The sequence below is a fragment of the Pantherophis guttatus genome, chromosome 3, assembly GCF_059756535.1.
Source record: "Pantherophis guttatus breed Tessera chromosome 3, ASM5975653v1, whole genome shotgun sequence".
NCBI classification, from domain to species: domain Eukaryota; kingdom Metazoa; phylum Chordata; class Lepidosauria; order Squamata; family Colubridae; genus Pantherophis; species Pantherophis guttatus.
This window is the reverse complement of record NC_142065.1, coordinates 194,582,005-194,609,604: the sequence shown is the minus strand read 5'-3', so window position 1 is coordinate 194,609,604 and position 27,600 is coordinate 194,582,005.

Genomic DNA, 27,600 nt, shown 5'->3' with positions numbered 1-27,600 from the left:
TATTTCTACAGTATCTGTCAGGTTCCCACAGAGACAATGATGACTGGAAACTGCATTTTAGGCAATTGTAGCTATATAAAATAGTTTAAAATTACTGAAGCCAGCAGCATTGGTTGTAAGAATACTGTATCCGTTCAGCTTTAAATACTTCATGCAGACAAGGGGCAGTGCAATTTTAAATGAGTTAACTTGGATTTTCTCCTGTGTGTAGGTTCCCTAAGGTCTGTTTATGATGGATAATTGTTTACATTTTGGGACCTCTCATTCAGATATATCCCCTAAAATTAGGCTTGCATCTTCAGCTACTGCATTTTTTCCCCCAGAAAATCAAAATAAGAATAATTCTTTTTTAAAAAATAGCCAATGATCTATATCAGGGATGTCAAACTGGCAGCCTGCAGACTGGATGTGTCATGCGCAGGCTACACCCACCCCAGCTCCGTGAATGGGAAAAACATCACAAAATGTCACATGACGGCAACATGACATGGTGAGTTTGACACTCGTGATCTATAGCAATGTTTCTCAACCTTGACAGCTTCAAGGTGTCCAGACTGAGAAACACTGATCTACAGATTTGAGGAACCATGGCGTCATAAACTGTTTTAAAAAGGCAAGTAAGATAACTGCAAATGTTATTAAAAACATTATTCTTTTTATAAACCTCATTGAATCACTGTCATCAGCTCCTAAACTTTCACTATTTCAAGTGTTAAATCCTGACTTATGATCCATGTTGATTATATGCTTTTGATATCAATTCTGAGATTATGATTTTGTATAAGATTTTTTTTTCAATTAGGCCAAAGTTCAAGACAAAAGGAAACATCTGACATGCATTCTAGAATGTATGAAGACAGGGATGCATCTTATATAATTTGATTTAATAAAGACATTTCCCTTGATATATTCAACTTCAAATTTACTTTTGGAACCTTAATTAGGGGAATGTAATGGAAAACTGACAGTAAAGAATTAAAAATAAGGACTGCATTGTAAACTGAAAAGGTTCATCATTAAACAATGTGTAGTAAGTAATATGAATGTCAAAGGGTGAAAAAAGTAATTTATCTCTGTTGCTCCAATTTATTGTTTATTATCCAAGCTATATTTCTCACATTAACAGGCAGACTAAAGTCAACAGGATAGCTTTTATTTCTATAATTTTCCTCTGGAATATTGTATGCAATTTCTGAAATTTGTTCTATAACATAATGAAATCTAGCTTCTAGGAAGTGAAGCTCATAATTAGCAGTTTGGTTATTTAAAAATGTCAGGAAATAAAATAAAGGATTAGAAGCACTAAGGGAATAAAATGTCATAAACCAATCATCAATTTGTAAAAGAACGTGAATATGCTTCATGTACTGGCCAAATAGCAAAATGCAAATTGTTTCCACTTCATATTAGTTTTATATATCCTCATGAAGGTATTTTAGAACATGAGAGTTATTTGTATCTTAAAACATATATAGATGTTTTTGTTTAAAAATCCCAAATAGTTGTCAGCCATATTAAAAAGTTAAAGTTCCTTCATGCTGAACTGGACACTTGATGATTTCATGGCTACATTCATGACAACAGCCAAGAGATTGCTTGCCATGCTTCCTTCTGGAAGGTTGTTTCAACTTCTAGCATAGCCTACAGTCTTGAATATTTATGGGAGATTTCCTATCCAAGGATTAATCACACTTGATCCTGCTTAATTTAGGAGGCCAGAGAAGGTTGGCCAGATGCTGCTGCTTGCTGAGACATCAACCATATTAAGGATTTTTCTATTTATCCAATTTTAAGGATTGGATGGCCAGCTCTCAAATTCTGACTCTTTCCAGACAACATAGGATTAAAGAATAAAAGAGAACAAACAAAAATAAAACAAAAGACAAAGCACAGTGTTGGCGAACCTTTTTGGCACCGAGTGCCGAAACAGGAGCATTTGCACCTGTGTGCTGGAAACCGGAAGAGCAGCCACCTGGTGTGCATGTGCACGCCAGGAAGATGATCTTCCGGTTTCCGGCATGTGCATGCGCATTGGCCAACTGGTATTCACACCTGCATGCAAGCCAGAAACCAGAAGACCAGGTGTCCAGTGCACATGCACACACCAGAAACTGGAACCGGTGTGCACATTTGCACCGGGCAGCTGTTCTTCCAGTTTCTGGCACTTCTGCGTATGTGAAGACAAACTGGCCGGTGCACTGGAACCTGGAAGAGCAACGGCGACAGCTTGCGTACCCAGGGGGATGGCTCTGTGTGCCACTTCTGACATACGTGCCATAGGTTCTCCATCACGGGCATAGCATATCCAATGCTGAATCCCAGTCGTTTAGCATTCCAAGTACTAGAGATGGTCTCATAAAATGCCGGGGAAATGCCCAAACTTTCAAGATCCTATGGAGGATGACAGGATGATTGATTATGTCCTTTATAGGTATTTTGGCTACATTTTGCATCTTACCTTCCAGTACTTTTATGTGCTTTCATTATCCTCAGTGTAAATAATTAAGTTTCTATCCTGCTTTAGGATGGGAAAAAGAAATCACTTAAATATTTGTGTGTATTATTTTTCCAAGGCAGGGATTTTTTTATATTTTTCCTAGAATTTCCCTGCCTATCCTTTTGAGGTGCAATCCAAATTGAAATAATCTGAAAAATGAAAAATTCAGAGCCTATTCTTTTTGAATGATTCATTCCAGAAGACCAAAAATGAAAATGATTTTCAGCCAAGCTTGCTCTCAGGATAATTTCTTGATTGCTGTAGGCTTTGAGCAGAATAAGGCTGATATCCAACAATGCTGGAAATAGAATGTCCAAAAGACTTGAATATAATCCCTTCCATTTTATGGGCTGGATTAAAAACAATCTTTACAGCTGCCAGCTATTTGCTGTTGCTTGCAAGTTGCATTAAGATGTTTTCTTCTTAGCCAGTCTAGAAGCTTATCCCTTCCATTTTCAGAAAGGAAATATAGTCATATATTAACATAAGGAAGGAAATAAAAATAGCCACATGTGCTCCTATTATGTTAACTATCCACTCTGAATTTCCATTCTAATTTAGATATTGCGACCCTACTTGGATCAGGAGGCTCTCCTCACAGTCACTCATACCCTTGTCACCTCACGGTTGGATTATTGCAACACGCTCTACATGGGGCTATCCTTGAAAAGTGTTCTACAGTTGGTCCAGAATGCAGCTGCATGAGTTATAGTGGGTGCGCCTAGATACACCCACATTACATCAATTCTCCGTGAGCTGCACTGGCTCCCTATTGGTCTCCGGGTGCAATTCAAGGTGTTGGTCATTACCATTGAAGCCCTGTATGGCTCAGGGCCAGACTATCTTTGAGACCGCCTTCTACCACATAGCTCCCAGCGACCGGTAAGATCCCACAGAGCCGGTCTCCTCTGGGTCCCATTAGCTAAACAATGTCGGCTGGTGGGTCCATGGGGGAGGGCCTTCTCTGGGGCTGCCCCAGCTCTCTGGAACCAATTACCTCCTGAGGTCTGGACCGCCCCCACCCTATTGGCCTTCCACAAAGTGGTGAAGACCTGGCTCTTCCGGCAGGCCTGGGGCCATTGATCTCGCTATAATGATCTTGCGAGACCCAGCCACGAATAGGAGTGCACATGTTTTAACATTTTTAAAGTTTTTAATTTTTTAATATTTTTCTTTTTAACATTTTTTATGGGATTGTTTGCATTGTTTTATTCTTTGTTGTAAGCCACCCAGAGTCCCTTGGGAGTTGGGCGGCATACAAATGCGACAAAATAAATAAATAAACAAATGTAATAATAAGATTATTATGTAATCCATCTACCACCAGAAAAATCATAACTATTACAGTGAATAGCACTGTTTTAATGAAACCTCTGCACATGGATATTTGTTAAATACATTTCAATAGAACTGTTAATGTTATTGTTATCTTGATTCATTAATGTAGTTAATGTAGGATATTTTTTCTTCTTCTTCTTCTTCTTCTTCTTCTTCTTCTTCTTCTTCTTCTTCTTCTTCTTCTTCTTCTTCTTCTTCTTCTTCTTCTTCTTCTTCCCCCCCCTCCTCCTCCTCCTCCTCCTCCCTTTTATCATGTTGATTTGATCATAATTAAATCAACAGTAATGGAAGAGGACTTGCAAACTCTTATATTTCACATTAGCCAAATAAATAAAGACTGAATATATAGAAATACAATCCTCATTCAGAAACTTGATAACAGAAAATTTCCACAGATCTATTATAGCAAGAAAAATAAGTTTATCACAGAAAACAAAGAAGTAGTGTGTATCCACTGTTTACTGCAATTCACAGCAATCCATGCATTTAAATATGCATCTGTGCTCCAGGGTTTAAATCCTAGATTTTGCCCAGGATTCCTAGTAGACCTAACTCTAACCCTAACCCTAAATTCATTTAGATTGGCAATGGGATTTTCCCATGTAATTCACTGTAGAATTACAAACTCCAAAATACTGTTACTTTCCTTAGAAAACATCTAAGAATCCATGCCTAGCATTAGTTTTTGGCCATGATTCCAAGTAGAACTAACCCTAACCCTAGATTCAATTCATTTAATTGGTAATGGAATTTTCTCATGTAACTTACAATCAATTCTGAACCAAAAGCTGTAACTGTTACTTTCCTTAGAAACATCTAAATATCCATCACTAGTATTTATTTTTGTCTGTGACATAGACGTAGACATAAACGTAGATGTAACCCCAACCCCAACCCTCACCCTAACCCTAGATTCATTTAAATTGGGGTTTCCCCATGTAATTCACTGTGGTTCATACTCAGTTCTGAACCAAACTTGTAACTGTTACTTTCCTTAGAAAACCTCTAAGAATCCATCTCTAGCATTCATTTTTGGCCATGGTTCCAAGTAGACCTAATCCCAACCTTAACCCTTATCCTAATCCTATCCTTTGATTCATTTCCGTTGGCAATGGGATTTTCCCATGTAATTTGCTGTGGGTTATAATTAACTCTGAACAAAAAGTTGCTTTCCTTAGAAAACATCTAAGAATCAATCCCTAGCATTAGTTTTTGGCATTGATTCAAAGTAGACCTAACCCTAACCCTAGATTCATTTTCATTGGTATTTGTGGTTAAAGAAATGGAGTTACATACAGTTTTTAAATATACATCAATTCTATGAAGCATTTTAATTATATGTCATTTTCTATGAAGCATAAAACTACTCAACATTTGTTAAAATATACAATCTATAGCATGAGTTTCTATTCATACTTCATTTTCCATATACATTGTGTCTTTTTATCATTTTGGTGCTATTTCTACATCCATTACATCTCTTATGTAGTTTTGTTGAAAATATTTCCCCCTTATAGTGTCATAAATTTTAAAAGTTATTCAAAGCATAATAGACAACTACCTTTTTATTTCATTAGTAGTAATTTAAAAGGAGAGTAAAATAGAAAGTGGCAGTTTAATAAATTAATTTGACAATAATATTCCTAACCACATATTCTTTTTGTATGATCAATATAACATTAAGGCAACATTTTACATTTGTTACATTAATTTTCCTTCTTAAAGTCATGCTTTCTTAAACCCCAGCGCTTTCCACATTCAAAGAATTGTCTTTCAGTACTTTTAATATAACTTTCTTTTAAATTATAGTAAGCATGTGTTTATTTTCTCAGTGAATTTTAAACACCTTTTATTCATATGTCTACATAGACATATACATAGACATCAGGGCAAAGTGGCTGGATTTCTTGCTGTGATGCAAGAAAAATAATAGTTGAATATAGAAAATTTTTATCTGTATCTGAGTAAAATATTGATTAGGAACTTCTTAATGGTTGTCCTGCTCTTTCAAGAAACACAGTTCTAAATCCTAGCCCTTCAAAATAGAACATTAATTCAACTAGTATTTTTCTTTCTCAATAGAAGATTTATTGAATCCTATCTGAAAATGCCAACTATTTAGTATCTAAGGAGAACTTTTGTAATGAATAATATAATAATTTTGTTCAGGATAAATTTTTATCTGCAAGTAATCCAAAAATGATTTTTTTGCTAAATTAGAAATTCTATGAGCTTCACAGAATAACAGACATACCTAATAGATCTTTAGCACTATATGACGTGTGTGAATGTTTTAAAGTAATTAATAAATTGTTTTACCCAATTCACATATAAGTCACACCCTGAATTTATATGTAAATTAAAGTTAATATGTTTTTACATATTTTGTAATGGGAAATCTGATTACTAATCTGTTCATTAGATTTCTTGCATACTGGGTCTTTTGTCATCAGTCTGAAATTACTGGTTTGGAAACTTTTGTTTATATGAGAAATAAATGTAAACTACAATTCCATATACCTGGAATATATATATATCTGAGCCCGTGCTCAGGACCCAAATTCTTAATCTGAATCTGACCTTGAGGAAACTGCTTCAGCTGAGCCTGTGGAATGCTAGGCTCAAGAGAGACAAAGCCAGAGCAAACATAGCACCATCTGAATAACTGGAAAAGTCAGTTGAGATGATATTATTCTTCCCAGTCGCTGCACCAGATAAGTATTGATGAGAGTAGAACACTGAATTGACATCTTGCTGCAGCCTTATTTAAGAAGCAGCTCTGAAACAACATTGGACTTGGGTGTGACATTCATATTGATTTTACCCTTGAACCTCTGACCTTTGAAGTAGAAGACACTCAGCTCTCTGGTGTCAGAAGCCATCATGTAGCTTCAAGTAGCCATCTTGTAGCTTCAAGTAATAGACCCATAGCAAGTAATAGACCCATAGCAAGCAAAACTCTGAGGCAGGTAGATTCCTCAAAGGATATATCCTATTGGCACAGATCTGGTGAAAACTGACTCTGAAGGTTCCTGTGGTTTTCACCTAATTAAATGCCATCTTGGAGCTTCAGTCAAATCAGCTTCAGGGTTGACACATGGACTGACTTAAGATGATTCTTCTATTTCAAAGCGAGCTTTACAGGCAAGCTTTTGCTTTGTTTACATCCCTTTGCCTTCTTATTGATTCCTCAGTCTTGAAGTAAAACTGATAAACTCTTGCAGAACCATGTGTGAATGAAAAGTATAGCTCAGGGGTGGGTTCTACTTACCTTTACTACCGGTTTGCAATTGGTTCGCGCACATGCACGCGCTTCTGCGCATGCACAGAAGCGTTTTCATGATGTCAGAGTCAGTGGGTGGAGCCTCCTGCCGGTTTCACTACCGGTTCTATAGAGCCGGTGCGAACCGGGGACAGCCCACTACTGGTATAACTGTATAGGATCATACATTCTGAATTCAGTGGAACTTATTTTCTGTGGATATTCATGCTTCACATAATAAAAACAACTTCTCCCATCCCTGAGAAATGAAGTCTATAGCTGACCACCATGCTCTAAATAGAAATATTCAGAATCATTAAAATCTGCTGTGCCTTATGTTCTCTCCCTGTACCTGAATTGTCACAGCTGCTACCACAACGAAGCAAAGAAAAGTTCATTGAATTCTTGTACTTTGTCAGCCTTTAATAGTTTTGATTGCCTAATTATCTGCTCCAGTGCAATGGTAAAATGTTGCAACATTTCATTTTCCCCTCAAGGAATGAACACTGTCTCTGAAGAAGTTACCATCTGCTCTTTTTCTTAAAAACTAAGCTGGAAAAAAAATTCCATCAATGCTTCTACCATTGTCACCTTTATGTCCCTATTTTTTTTTCCTCCACAAAGGAATTGAATTCCAATAAAAAGTAGCTCACCATCTCATATATATAAAACAGAGCAGTTAGGCTTAGATTATTCTTTTTTCTCCCTTTACACTCAATTCTCTGTACCACATTCAAAGAATTTGGTTAGTGTTTCAGGTTTCAGAGATGATTTTCAGAGTTCTGTGGCTTTATTATATTTGTAAAATGGACTTTGCATACAAAACTTTGAGCTGGATATGGCAGTTATGGAATATGTCTAGGCCTAAACTATTCTCCCTGATTTCTAGAAGTCTTCACTATCTTGCCAAGATATTTCTTTCTATAATTTGGACCAATAAAAGGCCCTCTGTATATAAACATTAGTTATTACCTTATTTGTTAAAGATTAGAATAAGTCTTGGATATATACAGAGGTGAGTTTCACCGGTTCGCTGTGCACCGAAAATGTGAGTGTGAGTCAGTGATGGGTTGCCCCCGGTTCACACTGGTTCTATAGAACTGGTAGTAAAACCGGCAGGAGGCTCCGCCCACCGACCCGGACGTCATCAAAACGCTTCTGCATATGCGCAAAAGCTTCTGCGTGAATGAAGCGAGTGCGTGCGTGCGGCTCCGCTGCAAACCGGCAGTAAAGGTAAGTAGAACTCACCCCTGGCATGAGTGACTTCTGTGCATGCGCGCAGCCTTCCGTGCATGCACTTCCCTTGCACACGCGGCTTGCACACATGCACGCGGCTTAGAAAACGTGGCTAAATAGAATGGCATAGTGCTGGGGTAGGTAGGCAGGGGCGCACCTGCAGATCGCCACTACCAGTTCATTTGAACCAGTCCGAACCAGCTGAATACCACCACTGGATATATAAATGCTTTATGTTTTAACACTGCTTACAGTTGAACCATGGTGACACAGTGGTTAGAATGCAGTAATGCAGGCTAACTCTGCCACAGCCTGGTGTTCAATCCTGACCATCTCAAGGTTGACTCAGTCTTCCATTCTTCAAAGTTAGTAAAATGAGGGCCCAGATTAATGGGGGCAATGTGCTGACATTTGTAAACCGTTTAGAGAGTGCTGTAAAGCATCTTGGAGCAAATTATAAGTATAAATATAATGCTATTTACTTATTCTATTGAGAATCCTTATCTCAGGATTGGCAGCTTTTAGCGAACTTTTGTCTTGGAAGTTAAGTTGGGCCAGGTCTGGCTGGATTTCAATGAAAATAGGCTATAGGCTAGATAGAAAGGAATGTCATGGCAAATTCTTTTCTATTTTTATCAAGGAAAGTGCTCTGAGCAAGTCTGCAAAATCATCAGAAGGAGCTTGAAGAAAATATTACCTTTCTATCTTTTCAAATTCTGAACTGTGCCAGGAACTTAGAATTGCTTTCCATTACTTGATATTAACATGAATGTTTCAAAGGAAAAAAAGTGAAATAGGAATATAAATAAGTTATGATTATCAATAACTGTCAGAAACCAATTAAATATGGAAGATATGATTTCAGATTCATAACAGCCAAAGTTTATCATATGGAAAGGAAATTCGATTACTTTATCTGGCATAAAGAATATAGTCACAAATAAGAAATGTGTCTTGGGTGAACATCCTTAACAAATTGCAGAATACATTTCCAGTTCACACCTGCTTCCAGTCAGAGATCTTTGCTTCTCTAAATGACCATGCATTTTTTCCCACTTCTTCACTTTATAATCTTTTCTAATTCCAATAGTGCACTATGGCCCTCATTTAAATCAGCATCAAAGTTGCTATTGTTTGAAATAAAAGAGAGTTAATGGTTACCATTAATATTTTATGCAATAAAGTAAAACATGTAGAAAACAAGCAAATAATATTTGTACAATGTCTAAGACTTCAGTTATTTCCTTCCTTCCTTCCTTCCTTCCTTCCTTCCTTCCTTCCTTCCTTCCTTTCCTCCTCCTCCTCCTCCTCCTCCTCCTCCTCCTCCTCCTCCTCCTCCTCCTCCTCCTCCTCCTTCTTCTTCTTCGTCTTCTTCTTCATCTTCTCCTTCTCCTTCTCCTTCTTCTTCTTCCTCCTCTTCCTCCTCCTCCTCCTCTTCTTTTTCAATTTCCCTAATGAGCCATATCTGTTCTTATAGTTTATCTAACCCAGCTTGGTCACCACCTTTAAAGCGCTCCATGGCATAGGACCCGGGTACCTTCGAGACCGACTTCTGCCACAAACAGCCTCCCACCAGTCAGTTTGCTCTCACAGAGAGGGTCTCCTCAGGGTGCCATCTGCCAAGTTATGTTGGCTGGTGACACCCAGGGAGAGGGCCTTCTCTGTGGGAGCCCCTGCCCTGTGGAATGAACTGCCCCTGGAAATGTGCAAGATCTCCACCTCCGTGTATTTTGCTGTGCCCTCAAGACCCTGCTGTTCCGCCAAGCCGGGCTATCAATTTAATGATTTTTAAATTGGGTTTTAAATTTTTGGGGTTTTAAATTTCAGCCAAATTATGTAATAATTTTAATTATTTTTAACTGATGTTTGTCTTTGTGTTTTTTAATAGGCTGTACACCGCCCTGAGTCCTTCGGGAGAAGGGCGGTATAGAAATAAAATTATTTATTTATTTATTTATTTATTTATTTATTTATTTATTTATTTATTTATTTATTTATTTATTTATAAGAGCAGGTGAGGGTTCGTAGTACATAATCTTGGTTCAAAAATAGGGTGAGAATTTATTAGTGGTTATATTTATACACATTCAATAGAAACATAGGAATGCAGAATTCTTTTCTGTGTCAGTGTAGACTTTCATTGACTATTACATGAACTTTCAAAGTTCTTAACTTTGAAAGCTGCCAATCCAGATTCTCATCTGATTCTGATTGTTTGTTTCCCTGTACAATTCCCTCTGACAATTCTCTCTGCTAAGTGATACCTCTGGTTTTTCCTGTGTTTTATCCCTTCCTCTACACTTCTACATTTTTCCTGGGTTCAGCTCTATCCATATATTTCTCCCAATCAGTGGTGGGTTGCTCCCGGTTTGCTCCGGTTTTATAGAACCAGTAGTAAAAGCAGCAGGAGGCTCTGCCCACCTGCCATGATGTCATCATGGGTGATCTGTGCATGCACAGAAGTTCCTGCACATGCTCCCGTTGCAAACCAGTAGTAAAAGTAAGTAGAACCCATCCCTGCTCCCAATGTTTTATTTATTGCAACACTTTGATTTTCTTATTGCAGACCATGATTCATACTGTTTTTACATGAAAATTAATTCCTCACTTCACATGTGGTACTGTTTTTGCAAATTTGTTTACAGACATGGCCAAGTATATTACACGTGTTTGATTATCTTCAGAAAGTTCAAATGGACCAGAAAGCATTGCTCACCAATACCTTGGTTATTTCCCAGTTGGATTGCAATGTGTTGTACAAGGACTTTCCCTTGAAGACCATCCAGAAGTTACAACTCATTAAGTACCACAGCTGATACAGTACTGGGCACCGCTTGGTTTGCCTGTGTTGTACTATTGCTGTGAAAGCTGCATTGGTTCCCAATTTCTTTTCAGTGATGAAACAAGTTTCTAATTATCAGTGATGTGCAGTAGCAATAACCTTGAGAAACAGGAGGAGGAACTACAACAAAGACAATAGGCAGGCAGAAGAAACTTGTGTCTGAAACAGTAATGTACAGTAGTGGCCAAAATTGTGGAAACCTTTTGGGAAAAGTGTATTTTTGAGGTTCGATGGCTAATAACACTCTTTTTTTTTTTTTTTTTTGGAGTTTCAGGATAATCATATTCCACTGCTGGAATGGCCTGGGAATAGACTAGACCTTAACCCAATTGAAAATCTATGGAGCTGACTAAAGAAACTTGTGAGTCAAAAGTGACCCAGCAATAAAATCCAGTTAATAGAACCAATCCTTCAATCTTGGTTTCACATTATAACAGCTACAGAACTAAAAGACTTGATTCACTCCATGGGAAGATGTTTTAAGGCTGTAATTCATGCTAAAGGTTACCCAATTAAGTATTAACTGACATGGTGATAATTTTTGTATATCTCATTTTTTCTATGGTGATAATTTTTGTATATCTTGCTTTTTCTATGTGTTTTCTACTTTTCTTCTTTATACTGTAACAGCTATTCTAATAGCAAATCCTTCATAAAAGTTATTACATTACATTCTTGATTAAATTATCTTTCCATTGATATATAATTTTATGGTACTACTCCAAAAAAAAGTGGTGTTGTTAGCTAGTTTTAGAAAATACACTTTTCCCAAAAGGTTTCCACAATTTTGGCCACTAGTGTACTTTGAGAAAGCATCTCCCCTAGTTCTTTTGAAGAGAGATGGTGGTGTAATTAGATTTGTAAGATTGATGTCAACTTTTGAAATAGACCAGGTTAGGAAACCAAAAAAGTATGCATACTAAAACTCCTTTTACTAAAAGGTTACAGTAACAGAATCTTCACATTTTTACATCCAGATTACAGTCCTCCTGAGAGTTATCCTAATATTTATATATAAGTAATACTTATATATAAGTTTCTGTTACTGTAACCTTATAATACAAGTTTTATATAAGTTTTAGCATGCATAAATTGGGTCTATGACAATTCTCCATGCCCAATTCACCACAGCCAACTCACTGTAGCCAACTCACTGCTGGACAACTCACCATGGCTAGCACGCCATGGGATAACTCACCAGGGGACAAGAGTTACCCTAATGTTGAAGAAATAGTGGACTAGAATCATTAAAGAAAGGATGGCAAACAAGGAACAAAATGAAATGTTGATCCCCACCATTTTGATGCTGGGGATCTATTGTTCTGAGGGAAAAATGGTAGCTGTGAATAATAAGTAATTGTTAAAAGATCAGGAAATTTAACGAGTTGCATCATACAAGCTTCTACATGGCTTTTTATCATAACAGAACGATGTAGCTAAGATATACAGAACGATGTAGCTAAGATATATATATATATATATATATATATATATATATATATATATATATATATATATATATATATAGGAGACCTCATTTAGCTATTACAATTGGGACCAGGAACTTGGTTGCTAAGTGAAATGGTTGCTAACTGAAATCATAACTGTGCTTATGATCTTTCTTTAGTTTTCCTTTGCTTTACGAACCTGCAAAGGAAAGCTAAATGGTCACGAGGTATTTGCTAATTAGGACTACCCTGTGCTCCCTTAAATAAAGACCAGCCTTCACAGTGTTTTGCTTAATAAGGGAGATGAGAATGAAGGAAGAAAAGTAAGTAAGTAAGTAAGTAAGGAAGGAAGGAAGGAAGGAAGGAAGGAAGGAAGGAAGGAAGATTGGTTCTGGATTTCTCTGAGTTTACTGTTTTACAATTGTTTTGTTTTTTATGTGACTGTATTTAAATTATTTTAACCTGCCCAGATCTTTTTCCAGACTAGAATACTATAGACCCATGATGGCAAACCTATGGCACACATGCTGGAAGTGGCACACAAAGCCATCTCTCCAGGCATGCCAGCCATCACCCGTTGCTCTTCTGGGTTCTGGTGTGCACATGCGCCCTGGCTAGCTGGTCTTCGTGTGCATGGGAGTGCCAGAAACTGGAAGAGTGGCTACCTGAAGTGCCTGCACATGCCAGGAAGCTGAGCTTCCAGTTTCTGGCGCATACATGTGCGCCAGCCAGCTGGTCTTTGTGTGCGCACGCACATCAGAAACCAGACGACCACATGACCGGCATGAACATGCACACCGGAAACCAGAAGCTCAGTTTCCCGGCACGCGCATTCTCTTCCGGTTTCTGGTGGTCCCGTTTCAGTATCCATGCCAAAAAGGTTCACCAACACTGCTCTAGACCATAGTTGTAGACTTTTAGGGAAAAAAATAGTTTGAAATTCAAAGTTTGTACTACTTGTAAAGGAGGAAAAAAATCGTAAGACTATCTACAGTGCCAAAATTCTCATTCACTAAGATGAGAAGAAAAATTGCTTCTGATTTTTTTTTAGGAAAGTATACCTTTGACATTTGCAAGAGAAGTTACAGTTCTTACATTTAACTGGAAGTGTTTGAGAGATAGATGTGAGTGTGTTTCATTGCACAACTCTCTTCAGTGCTGGGCCACCACTCTGCCTTCCTTTAATTAAATCCCAAGTGAAGAGATTATGACAAAAATGTGGAGCCTTTTTGGGTCAGGACATGTGTGCAGTTCAGGAAGATGCAAAGTGATGGAGATGTGAGTAGAAAAGTAACATCCACAAAAATCTCCGTGACTTCATCACCACAGGCTAAGCTCGGAAACACAACCGAAAAATGTTATCGGGAGAAAAAAGCCCAAACTGCCTTGAGAATGAAATATTAAAAGTTCTTTTGCAGAAGAAAACTTTCAAATATTGGAAGATCAGTTTCAGCACATTGTTGGTCCATATGCTGAAAACTCATAATCCAAGTATGATAATTTTGTTAATGTCATCCTTGACATTCTTGACATCAAAGTATACGCTGTACAGATGTCATGTACATATGTCACTGAAGACTGAGTCAGTCTGGATGAAGATTGAATATTAAGGTATTCAGAAAGAACTTGAGAGAAACATGATCCATATTACATGAAAACAAACATCCTCTTTTACTTCTGACTGAACAGTTACAAAAGGTATCACTGAACTGACTATCCACTTAAATTTTCAGGTATGTCCTGACTCATTATTCTGGATTTTTTTTTTTTAAAAAAAATCCTAAGTAAATATAATGGTGAGCTTTCCTGTTACCAGAACATTTATGTGGATGTAGCTACATCACCGAACCTCTGATTCTGCCACAAAAGAAGGGCAGTCATACATTTCAGCATTATACAGATAAAATGAAATATATAACTTTAATGAAATGTAATGGAAGGTAGTAGGCTTAGAATCCCAGGAGAGAAGGATGCATTCCAGATGATAAGAGGCAGCTCAGTCCAGATATTTTGTGTGAATGAAAAAGGGTGAAGATAGCCCCTTCCTAATTCACAGAATATATGTCAGAAGCAGATAATAGAGAGCTTCAGTTGTCAGGTTCAAAAACCAAGAAAGACACAGGGTGATTCTTCCAAGCAGAGTTCTTTATTGTCCCACACCGATAACAGACTCTTCTCCCACACAAACTATCTGAATTAAGATGCCTCTTATTCATCTGAAATGTATCCCTTCTCTCCTGGGAGTCCAGTTTCTACATTTCAATAAACAGAACAAAATAACAAAGTTGGATGGGACCTCAGAGATCCTCTAGTCCAACCCCCAGTTACAGCAAGATATCCTACACCATTCAGACAAGTGGCTGTCCATTCTCCTTCTTAAAAGTGTCCAGTGATGAAGCACCCACAATTTCTGAAGGCAAGTCATTCCACTGATGAATTGTTCTCATTTTAAGGAAATTCCTCCTTAGTTCTAGGTTGCTTCTCTCCTTGGTTGCTTTTCACACATTGTTTCTTGTCTTGCCTCTGATGCTTTGGAAAATAGATTGACCTCCTTCTTCTTTGTGGCAGCCTCTCAGATATTGGAACATTGTTATCATGTCATACACACCCAGTCCTTCTGGGTGTGGATGGGGAGAAATAGGCTCAGACTCAACCCTTCCAAGACCGAGTGGCTGTGGCTTCCGGCATCCCGATATAGTCAGCTGGTGCCATTGCTGACTATTGGGGGTGAATCTCTGCCCCCCACAGAGAGGGCTTGCAATCTGGGTGTCTTCCTGGATGCACGGCTGTCTTTAGAAGACCATATGATGGCCGTGGCCAGGGGGCTTTCTATCAGGTTCGCCTGATTCGCCAGTTGCAGCCCTTTCTGGACCGGGATGCCTTGCGCACAGTCACTCATGCCCTTGTCACCTCCCGGCTGGACTACTGTAATGCTCTCTACATGGGGCTCCCCTTGAAGAGCAGTCGGAGGCTCCAACTGGTCCAGAATGCGGCCGTGCGGGTGGTTATGGGCGCACGTGACATCCCTCCTGCGTGAGCTGCACTGGCTCCCAGTGGTCTTCTGGGTGCAATTCAAGGTGCTGGTCACCACCTTTAAAGCGCTCCATGGCATAGGACCCGGGTACCTTTGAGACCGACTTCTGCCACCAATAGCCTCCCACCAGCCAGTCTGCTTCCACAGAGAGGGTCTCCTCAGGGTGTCCTCGGCCAAGTTATGTTGGCTGATGACACCCAGGGGGAGGGCCTTCTCTGTGGGAGCCCCTACCCTGTGGAATGAACTGCCCCAGGAAATGCGTAAGATCTCTGACTTCCATGTATTTCGCTGTGCCCTCAAGACCCTGCTGTTCCGCCAGGCCAGGCTATCAGTGTAATGATTTTAAATTGGGTGTTTTAAATTTTGGGGGTTTTAAATCTGAGCCAAAATTATTTAATAATTTTAATTATTTTTAATTGATGTCTGTCTTTGTGCTTTTAATAGGCTGTACACCACCCTGAGTCCTTCAGGAGAAGGGCGGTATAGAAATAAAATTATTTATTTATTTATTTATTTATTTATTTATTTAGTTAGTTAGTTAGTTAGTTAGTTAGTTATTTATTTATTTAGTTATTTATTTATTTATTTATTTTTCACTAGACTAAACATACCCAATTCCTGCAACCGTTCTTTATATCGTTTAGCCTCCGTCCCCTAAACATCTTTGTTGCTCTTTTCTTTCTAGAATCTCAACAACTTTTTTTATCATATGATGAATGGAATTGGATACAGTATTCTAAGAGTAGTCTTACTAAGGCTTTGTAAAGCGGTAGTAGAACTTCACGTGATCTTGATTCTATCCCTCTGTTAATGCAACCTAGGATTGCATTGACTTTTTTGGCTGCTGCCACACTTTGCTGGCTCATATTTATTCATATTTCAGCACATGAAAGGATTTAATTCTACATCTATACCACATGGGTAAAGTCTTGACAAAGTATCTAGATGCTGATATACATGACTGATAACATTTCCCAAAGGTGCTTTTTCAGGAGACAACTGGAGTTCCTTGTTTCTTCTTTTGAAGATGTTTCACTTCTCATCCAAGAAGCTTCTTCAGCTTTGACAGGATAGTAGGGAATGGAGGGATTTATATTCCTTGCAGACAGCTGGTCGTTTGCATCCTTTTAGAAGGTCACCTGAGTAGTGCTCCTGGTTCCTGTAGTCTGCATTTTTTTCTCTGGAAATCCATTCCTCCCACACCATCCCAAATTGTATAGCTAAAAGTCTGTAGAGATTCTCAGAGCTGAAGAAGCTTCTTGGATGAGAAGTGAAATGGTTCCAGAAGCAAAAACAAGGAAGTCCAGTTGCCTCTTGAAAAAAGCACCTTTGGGACAACCATGACCTGGATGACTGAGAATCTCTACAGACAGAAAATATAATGTACTAAATTCTGATCTATCAAATTTGAGAAAGAAATGGGATAGACTTTGGATTTATTGTCCAGGTTCTTAAACATGGTTGTTCACCAAGGTTATGTTTTGTGATGTACTCCTTTTAGAAGAAACCAATCTTGAAATAGTTTCTGGAACAGACAGCCTGGTAAAATAATCAATGCAAAATAAATTTTAATCTCTAGTGATTAATGTCTTAAGCCTTGTTAAAGGTCTTTCTCATATGCATAAAACATTTTCCATATTTCCTTTTTAGGAAGCCCAAGAGAATGTAGGACAGTTATGTTCACAGTTATTCTTTCAACTTTCATTTGTCATTTTTACAGGGACAACCTGATCCCGCATATTTTAATGCTTGTTTGCACATATAGCTAATGTGTGCTATAGCCTTTCCTTTCCCCTTCATCTGCTGCATTCTGTTAAAATTTTGATATATCCAACTGTGCATTATATGGCAATTCTCTCTTAAGCCCTCACAAGGCAGTCCTTGTAAAAATTATATATATTTTTTTTTAAAAAAAGATTACAAACTAAACTTGGAATTTAGTTTGTTATAACTCTGCCTAGAGTCACTAGAGATTTTTAATCTTTTTTTTTTCTGGATTAAACAATATTTTAAAAATCCCTTTGAATCTATTTCTTAAACAAGTTTCTAAAAGTTTATTTTCAGTTTATATATGCTAAGAAGCTCATTGTGCAGAGATGGCTGTGTCACATCCAACTATTAATTTGTTTGTTTTCAATGTAATTCTTATATTTTTTTTCTTTTTGACACATTTCTTCCTCCCCTCCCTTCTTCCAAATAAAAACTCCTTGGGTTGATCCATCAAAGAGGAATGAGATACTAGATTCTTCAATAGTGCAGGTCAGGCTAGATTAAGAAATGGGTACCTCAAGGATTTCAGGGATATTACTTTATTGTTACAGATTCTACTTTATTGTTACAGATTCTTGAAAGCTTGTTCAAACCTTCACTCTGCCCGCTTTTAAGACCACCCAAACCAATGCAGAATCCGCGTTCTGAGTCTCTTTTTGAGACTGAGCAACTGTTTCTCCTCATCTATCTCTTCTCGAGGATGAAAACTAGATTTTTACATAAGTAGTAGCCCTAATGGGAATATCTTATCTCTTAATAACAAGTGTAAATAAAATTCTTCAGACTGTAATGGAAATGAAAATAGAAGATTCTATGAATTAGGAGCTCTTTGCATATGTCTTATGGAAATTAGAGTATGAGTTTGTGTTTCAATATTACTATCTTTATAAAGGCAAGTCCTTTATAAAGGACTAAAAAGCATGATATTATCTGCCTGCCTGCCTGTCAGCCATCTATCTAATCTAAACATCCTATCTCCCTCAGATGCAATAAAACTCTAATTTAAAATAAACTAAATCACTTAAAATCCACTATGATCTACCTCAGGGATCAGCAACCTGCAGCTCTAGAGCCACATGTGGCTCTTTCACCCCTCTGCTGTGGCTCCCTGTCATTCAAAATAGGTGTCACAACCGCCGGGACACAATTTATTGAGCTTTTCAACCACTGGTAGGCCAACCATGGATAAATCCAAGAAAAGAAAAATTTCAAAAGAAAACAAAACATTTAATTCAACTACATATGCTAGTTTAATTGCCGCTCAAGAAATAGTCAGGCACAGGAAGGGTTTTGTGGCTCCTGGTGTTTTCTTTTCTGTGGTCCAAATGGATCTTTGAGCGATTAAGGTTGCAGACCCCTGATCTATCTGTTGTTCCCAATCGAACTTGATTTCTGCAAGAATGAAAGTCCCTTCCATTTCTAATCATTTTATTCTTGGTGTCAATTCTCTCTTTGTAACTGAAACATATTTTGTTCCTATGTACGCGATTATTTATACTTCATCAAAAATTTAGGATATATTGCACAGGAAAAAAAAAACAGAACAAAAGGAGGGAACAGGTACACATCAAATTTACATATGCCAAAGACTTTGGAGACACATTTAGAAATCATCACTTATATAGAAATATACAGTAGTATAACTCAAGGACAAAGGGAAGGTACGTTTGTGAATGTCAAAGGCAGCAGCCAATCACCTGTAGAAATAGGTGATAAGTGATGGTTTCATTATTCTTTTTTAAAATAGCTGAACAGGTGGCTCTTATTCTTAATGCATTAGTTTTTGGACCAGTGTCCTATATAGTGAACTCATATTATAAACTCTCAACAAGCAAAACTGTTGTCCTATCAGCTTCTTAATAACATGACTGAAACAGGTGACCTTCCTTAGCTTATGTCTTCATTTGACTTCAGCATGCCCCTTTAAATGTTTTTATAAATTATATTTGACAGGAGAACCATTGTTGATTAGTTAAAAAGGTAAAAGGACACATATGTGCTGGTCGTTCCCGACTCTAGGGGATGGTGCTCATCTCTGTTTCAAAGCCGAAGAGCTGCCAGTGCTGTCCAAAGATGTCTCCATGGTCATGTGGTTGGCATGACAAATGCCAAAGGCGCATGGAACGCTGTTACCTTCCCACCAAAGGTGGTCTCTAGTTGTTTACTTACATATTTTACATGCTTTTGAACTGCTAGGTTGGCAGAAGCTGGGATAAGTAATGGGAGCTCACCCCATTATGCGGCACTAGGGATTCGAACTGTTGAACTGCCGACCTTTCGATCAACAACCTCAGTGTCTTAGCCACTAAGTCACCTCATCCCTGTTGATTAGTAACTAACTTGTAATTAATTATGATTTGATTTTTTTTTTACTTTTCTTGTTTTGAATGAGTAACAAATTTCTGTGAGTTCGTTTATATATAACTTGCTTTCTCTCAGACAGCACAGTGTAAATAGATTTAAATATAGAAATAGATAAGTGGAGTTGAAAGATTCCCTGAATCTTTTCAGGTATAAAAATTCTTTAGGATAGTATTTTCTAATCTGCAAACTAGTCTGAATAATTCTCTTGTTACCGCAAGTTGAAGATAATTCCAGGAACACTGACAATGATACAAGTCAATTTCAATTTCATTAAATTGATGACTTTCTTTTAACGACCATTGGATATTATGAAGATTTATCCTCTGTAAATAATGCAATGTTAGCTTCTCCATTATTATAAATGAATCAAAATGAATTACTTCCAGATTCAATAATTTAAAGAAGGGAAAAAAATACAGTTAAAAGCACCATGGAAAATGTTAAATGCTGTCTGCAATCAAATTGTTCACAGGACAGGAAATAATTTCTTTAATACCAGTCCAGACTTGCTCTGCTAATAATTTCTACAATGGTTCTCAATTACCATTCAAATCTTATTTTAGAAATTTCAGACGTTGACATACTGTGAACCTATTGTCCTTATTCCATTAACTTTTCTTCCTAATTATAGGGTTTGTCCTTGGCATTGTTGCGCTATTCTGTGACTTATGAGGGTGTTCTCCATATCTCAGTATTATAATTTTAGAGAAAGATCTTTCATTTTTTCTTTTATAATCATAAGGTACAAAAAAGATTTCTATTGTTGACCAACTGCATATAACAATTACCTTCAACATTTCATTCTTTGATGCCATGCATGAGAAATATTTCAAATACTCAAATACAGATAGTCTTCGAACTAACGACCACAATCGAGCCCAAAATTTATGTTGCTAAGTGAGACATTTGTTCATTCTCTGTTATTAGCAATAGCAATAGCACTTAGACTTATATACCGCTTCATAGTGCTGTGTCTAGTTGTTCTGTTGTGCAGTGCCCTATAGCATCGTTTTGAGGGTAGAAGTTGAAACAATTTATGTCCAGGATGCAAGGGGTCTGTAGATATTTTCACAGCCCTCTTTTTGATTCATGCAATATACAGGTCCTCAACAGAAGGCAGGTTGGTAGCTATTGTTTTTTCTGCAGTTCTAATTATCCATTGAAGTCTGTGTCTGTCTTGTTGGGTTGCAGAACTGAACCAGACAATTATGGAGGTGCAGATGACAGACTCATGCACCTCGTGACAGACTCATATAGGCTCATGTATCATTACAATAATTCATTTTCACATTTTGAAAAGCCGAGAAGATTCCTGTAACACTGTATAAATTTCCGCATTCACTTTTAAAGCTGGTTTTTCATCACAGCAAGACATGAAGAGGAAGAAGTAAAGTGCCCTTTCAGTATCGAAAATTGACCATGAGTTACTTGTTTCGAGGCTATTAGTATTGCAGGTAATTTGTAAACCGTGTTCTTTCCTGGAATCAATAAATGTGTTTTAAGTTATTTCCTTATACTATTTAGCTGGGAGAAAATATTGTTTACAATCTGCAGTAATAATTGCCCTATTTCAATGCAGCAAGAGTGTGGGTACGTGAAAACCTGAGAAAACAAGCTTTTCAGCTTGTTGTGATTTAGATACAATGGGGGAGTATTTAGGATTAACAGGATTCTGTTGTTTTGTTTTGCTTTAACTTCCATAAAATATGAACTTGCTCATCACAAAAAAAAAAAAAGAAAAAAAGTGCATAACAATTTTACCAGAAGAAAACATAACTTGTGCTCAGTGGTGAAATCCAAATTTTTTTACTTGGCTTGGTGGGCGTGGCTTGGTGGGCATGGCAGGGGAAGGATACTGCAAAATCTCCATTCTCACCCCACTTCAGGGGAAAGATACTGCAAAAGATACTGCCTGGCCTAACTTCCTTTTAATTGTTAATTTTAAATTTGTTTTAAAACAATAGGGGTGTTTTAATCTATATGGGCCAAATTATTTAATGTGCTTTTACATTGTTTTTAAATTTTGTATTATGTGTGTTTTATCTTTTGGCTGTTCACCGCCCTGAGTCCTTTGGGAGTAGGGCGGTATATAAATCCAAAATAAAGTAAAGTAAAGTAAAAAATCCCCATTCTCTCCCCACTCCTGGGAAAGGATATTGCAAAATCTCCATTCCTGCCCCACTCCGGGGCCAGCCAGAGGTGGTATTTGCCAATTCTCCAAACTACTCAAAATTTCCACTACCAGTTCTCCAGAACGTGTCAGAATCTGTTGGATTTCACCCCTGCTTGTGCTTCTCATGTCAATTTTCTCTTGCCATCACATTTTAAATTCTTAGTTTCAGCATCTAGCCTCTACCACTAAATATACCATTTCCCTAATAGGAAGAAGGTTTGGAAGACATGATCTTTAAACTTTGAAAACATTGGGTTCAGGGGTGGGTTCTACTTACCTTTACTAACGGTTCGCAACGTAATAAAGTGAATGGATAGAATAAATAATCATCTTATCTAGAATAGATATATGAGTATCATATTATCATTCATCCCAGATTGTGAAGTGCCTTGGGACTAGGTATTATTGCAGTCCCAATATCATTGCAGATTCATAATTCATAAGCAGCATGTATGGTTTTCCTGTTTTTACAGTTAATCCTCAATTTACAACCTCAATTGAGCTTAAAATTTCTGTTGCTTTCTTGACACCATTGTTAAATGAATCACTGCAGTTGTTATGATAGAAATACGGTTGTTACTTTCCCACTGACTTTGTTTGCCAGAAAGTTGAACAATGTGACCACATGATCCCAGGCAGTGGTGGGATTCAGCCAGTTTGCACCTATTCGGGAGAACTGGTTGTTGGAAGAAATCTTATTTTGGTTTTTTTCCACTTTACAGGGCTAATCCTGTAAGGAAGGCAAGAAGGAAACATTCGGGTGATGTTTCTAGCCTAATCTTTATTGTCCTGCTTACAGAAATTGCCTCCCTGGTTAACCCTTATTACATTGTAGCAGCTAAGGTGAAGCACTCATCAACCTGAATGACATTGATTTGGTAATGCCCACACGGTCACATGACCATCGAGCCACACAGTCACATGACCACCGAGCCACGCCTATCCAGCTGTTCATTAGGGCAGAGAACCGATTGTTAAGTTATTTGAATCCCACCACTGATCCCAGGATACTTGCAACCATCATAAATATAATTCAGTTGCCAAGTGTCTGAATTTTGATCACATGACCATAGGGATTCTGCAAGCATGTAAATGTGAAAAATGGTCATAAGTCACTTTTTTCAGTGACATTGTAACTTTGAACGGTCACTAAATGAATAGTTGTAAGTCAAGGACTACCTGCATTTGGTAACAAATTGTTCAATTAACTTGAGTGACACCATTGTAGAATATTCAGTTTGGTTCATGGGGTTTAATATCATATGCTGGAGCAAAAAGGAGGAGGAAAGCTAACATTGAATGATTAGATTACAGTCCCAAAGGTGCTTTTTCAAGAGGCAACTGGACTTTTTGGTTTTGGGTCTTTCTTAGGTGAGAAGCAAAACATCTTCAAAGAAAAACCAGAAAGTCCAGTTGTCTCTTGAAAAAGGACCTTTGGGACAACCATGACCTGGATGATTGAGAAGCTCCATAGATGATTAAATAACAGTATATGAAGTGCAAAAAAAATTCCTTAATATTCCTTAAGCATACCTGTATATTTGCATTATATTAAACATTAATTGAACACTTTTCCATAAAATGTGCTCTGCTGGCCAGTTCCCTTCATCTCTCCATTATTAATTCACTATCTGATTTGATTGCACTCTTTACTTTCTCTAAGATCCTTCAGAACATTTGGTATTTATGTTATAATTCCACCTAATGAACTGCGTGGGGCTGAGGATGTGAAAGGCACCTTCTTGTTCAGAGTTTTCAGTTATTAAGTTGATGCTTGGGTAAATGAAATCTCCCTAATTTATTCTAATGCCCTGCTTTGATTAGGAAACTTGCAACTTTCAAACAAACTCCCCAGTGACATCTTGTGTTCGTTCTAATAGATTTACCTACAGCAGATTTTCAGTTTAGAAGAACTGTGAAGGAATACTTCAAAATGAGGTAGAGACAGAATAAAATTATATAATGTGCTATCATACAGAAAGCACTAGTTTTGCAGTTTGGCTGCAATTTGTGAAATCTTAAGATTTGTTTTCATACTTAGATTTTGCTACTGTTATATCGACCCAATGTTTCTAAAAAGAGTAATGCCACAAATATGGCATTTTATTATATTTTAACTGTAATATATTTATTATATTTTAACTGTTGGTATGATAATACTTAGCTGGTTTTGTACGATCCTAAAAGCTACGTAGCTTCCAAAATTTTTGGAATTTATCAAAACACAAAAATATTGGAAGCTACATAGCTTTTAGGATCGTACAAAACCAGCTAAGTGTTATCATACCAACAGTTAAAATATAATAAAACAAATACTACATAGAGAAGACGCATATAGTAATTCTCTAATTCAAAGGCATTTTTTAAAAAAAATGCTAAAAGATTATTATATCTGTGAAAAAATGTCTTTAGAGGCCAGACAAATGTCAGGTAGGAATTCAGGTAGGAGTTGCTGAGCATCGAGACAAACTTGCAAGATAGGATGTAAAATTGGCCAGTGAAGAAAGGAGACCTTCAAAACCATAGTTCTTATCTAGATGAATGGCACAGTTTCTTGTTATAGATTATGATGTAGTTCCAGCATCTAGCATCCATCTTCCAATATTTGAGGGGCTGCCACAGAGAGGAAGGGGTCAAGCTCCTGAAGGCACCTGAAGGCCAGACAAGGAATAATGGATGGAAACTGATTCAACCTGGAAATAAAGAGAATTTTTCTGTCAGTGAGAACAATCAACAGCTTGCCTTCAAAAGTTGTGGGAGCTTCATGGCATTGATGAATAGAAAGAAGGAATGAGGATTAAATAGCAAAGTAAATATATGTTGAAAGAGTAAATGAGTTGACAGGATGGGTGAAGATTGATGAAGCTGTTGCTGGATAGATGTGGTGAATAAAAGAGAACTGTGTAGCAAAATAAATATATGAAGAATTAAGGGGTTGATAATACAAATTAAGGGGAACTTAAGAAATCTATTGTTGGATATATTTGTAGGGATCTTCAAAAAGAGAGAGGTTAGAAGTTTAAGAAAGAAAAGGTTACATATGAAGTAGTGGTGAAATTCAAATTTTTTTACTACCTGTTCTGTGAGCATGGCTTGGTGGGCGTGGTATGGCTTGGTGGGTGTGGCTTGGTGGGCATGGCAGGGGAAAGATACTGCAAAATCTCCATTCCCACCCCACCCTGGGATCAGCCAGAGGTGGTATTTGCTGGTTATCCAAACTACTCAAAATTTCCGTTACCAGTTCTCCAGACTACTCAAAATTTCCACTACCGGTTCTCCAGAACCTTTCAGAACCTGCTGGATTTCACTCCTGATATGAAGCAATAAATGGATGTGCTGGAAACAAGGGTGGTTTGCAAGATACAATAATATTGAAAAAAACAGTTGGTGTACACCAGCTTTGGCTAGATTTTCCTTTTAATTTGCATTTTTGAAATATTGTTAAAGTATACACTGACACTACTGCCAAGCTACTGAGAAGAATTTTATCTTATGATCTTTCTTTCGATTATATTTCTTAATTGTTTTCTGCCCCTTGCACAGCACTAATTACCCATAAAGGTATGTATGAAATTTTCAGTATAAGTATGTATGCAATTTTCAGTATGTATAGAACTCTCCCAAAATTTTTATGTTGCAATTCTGGTCGGCTAGTCCAAAACAAAACAAAAAAACTGCCTTTTTTATTATTCTTACAGCCATTGTTATTCCAATGTCAATTATACTTTGTGTATTCCAATAATATACAATTAGTATGATTACAGTATAATAGCCATTGGAGGCTTTCCTAACTCAGTAATAATTATATATTTGGTTGATATATATACTTTTGGCCTTGGAGATTATTATCTTGCGGTATGGTTATTATTACCCTGTAAAAAAGAAGCACCATCAAATTATCATAATAAGCTCTGCTATTTTGTCAAGTCAGATATTAAAGATTCTTACTAAAGTGCCTCACTTATATTTTGCTTTTCATTTGTAGTTTATTCCATGGTTCTCTGGGTTTTGTTTTTTATTCAACAAAAAAATATTCTACTCATTCACAATTAATTTCTTAAAAACATTGCTAATTTGCATATCACACTCTTAAGCTATACTAATTGATATTGAACTCTGCCAAGGTAATTGAATGCATTTTCCTTACTTTTCTGAAAGTAGGGTTTTTTAAATTGATAGTCAATATGCAATTTTCAGCACAAGAGAAATTTCATGATACTGGAAGTCAAAGAGGAAGTAAGTGAACTGAAACTTCCAAATATTGTGTAAATGAAGTGTTATACTTGAGCTAACACATTTGCTTGCAGATTTAAGTACTAGATGTCTGCTTTTCCTGGTTAATTTGTGAAGGGCCAACACCTGAAATTAGTTCATAGATTGACATTAGTAGATTCATAATTCCCAACACTATAGCAAGTGAAGGTTTAGGTTGAATTAACAATATCATCAACAAAAAGCATTTATGCATTAAAACTTAACTGATTATTTTTTCCAGCTACTGCTTTTCCCACTCTGAGTTGCAATCTATAAGTTTTAGGATTGTGCTAAACTCCAAAGCTACTTCATTAAATAATATCCACACATATAAGCATGCACATATCCCAACTTACAACAAAGTACTCGTGCTTCCCTCATGAGGTTTTCAGTAAGTTGCAAAAGAGGAGCAAAGCAAAGAATTCAGAAGCAAAGATTGACAGTTGATGAGTTTCATTGGGTAGGAAATTACCCAATGATTATGGTTAGGGGTGAATTAAGACATGGAAAGCCAACAGAAATAGAAGGTGATAGACACATACTGGAGGTCTAGCATAAGAAAAGGGAACCATAAAAAGATTAATAGAAGAACTTCTATGCAAGGGATTGCCTACTTCTACCTGATTCATTGTAATTATCTTGGCACAGAGCATAGAAACTCATGCCAGGGGTGTCCAACCTTGGCAACTTTAAGATTTGTGGACTTCAACTCCCAGAATTCTGCAGCCAACCATGCTAGCTGAGGAATTCTGGGAAATGAAGTCCACAAGTTGCACCCTAGGCATAGAGTTTCTATGCAGTGCAATTCTATGCAATAACAATGAACCGGGTCGAGGTAGGATATGGAGTTAGAATTGGATTGTTTGTATAGTATAGCCTTAAGGAGACCTGTTATGTAAGAAAGACAACTTTAGTTTAAAGTAACACTCTCTATACTAGGAAATCCATCCCCCTTTAGATCAGTAACTTGATGTTATTTAAAACTTCTTCTGTATTTATGCTATATCTTCATAGGTCTGTAAGATTTTTTCTAATCTAATTATTTTTCTAAAAGTAAAAGGTGTGAAAATTCAGCAACTAGATGTGGCATGTTTTTCTTCCTTTTGGATATATGAACCTTTAGACGCACAAAACCTGCTTGTAGAAGGTATGGCAATAAAATGGATGAAAATTAATCCAATAAATGCTAAAAGTTAATCTTCTTTTCGGGAGGTTCTGTGTGGGAAATTTCTTTCAAATTTAGGACCAACTTCTATTCTGGCAGAAGCTACACAAATAAATACCTTCAACAGAGAAAACATAAAATTATTTCCCCCCTGAAAATTACAAGGCTTATATTGAGCATAAATTATTTTAAATTAAAGCTTATACACTTTCACAGT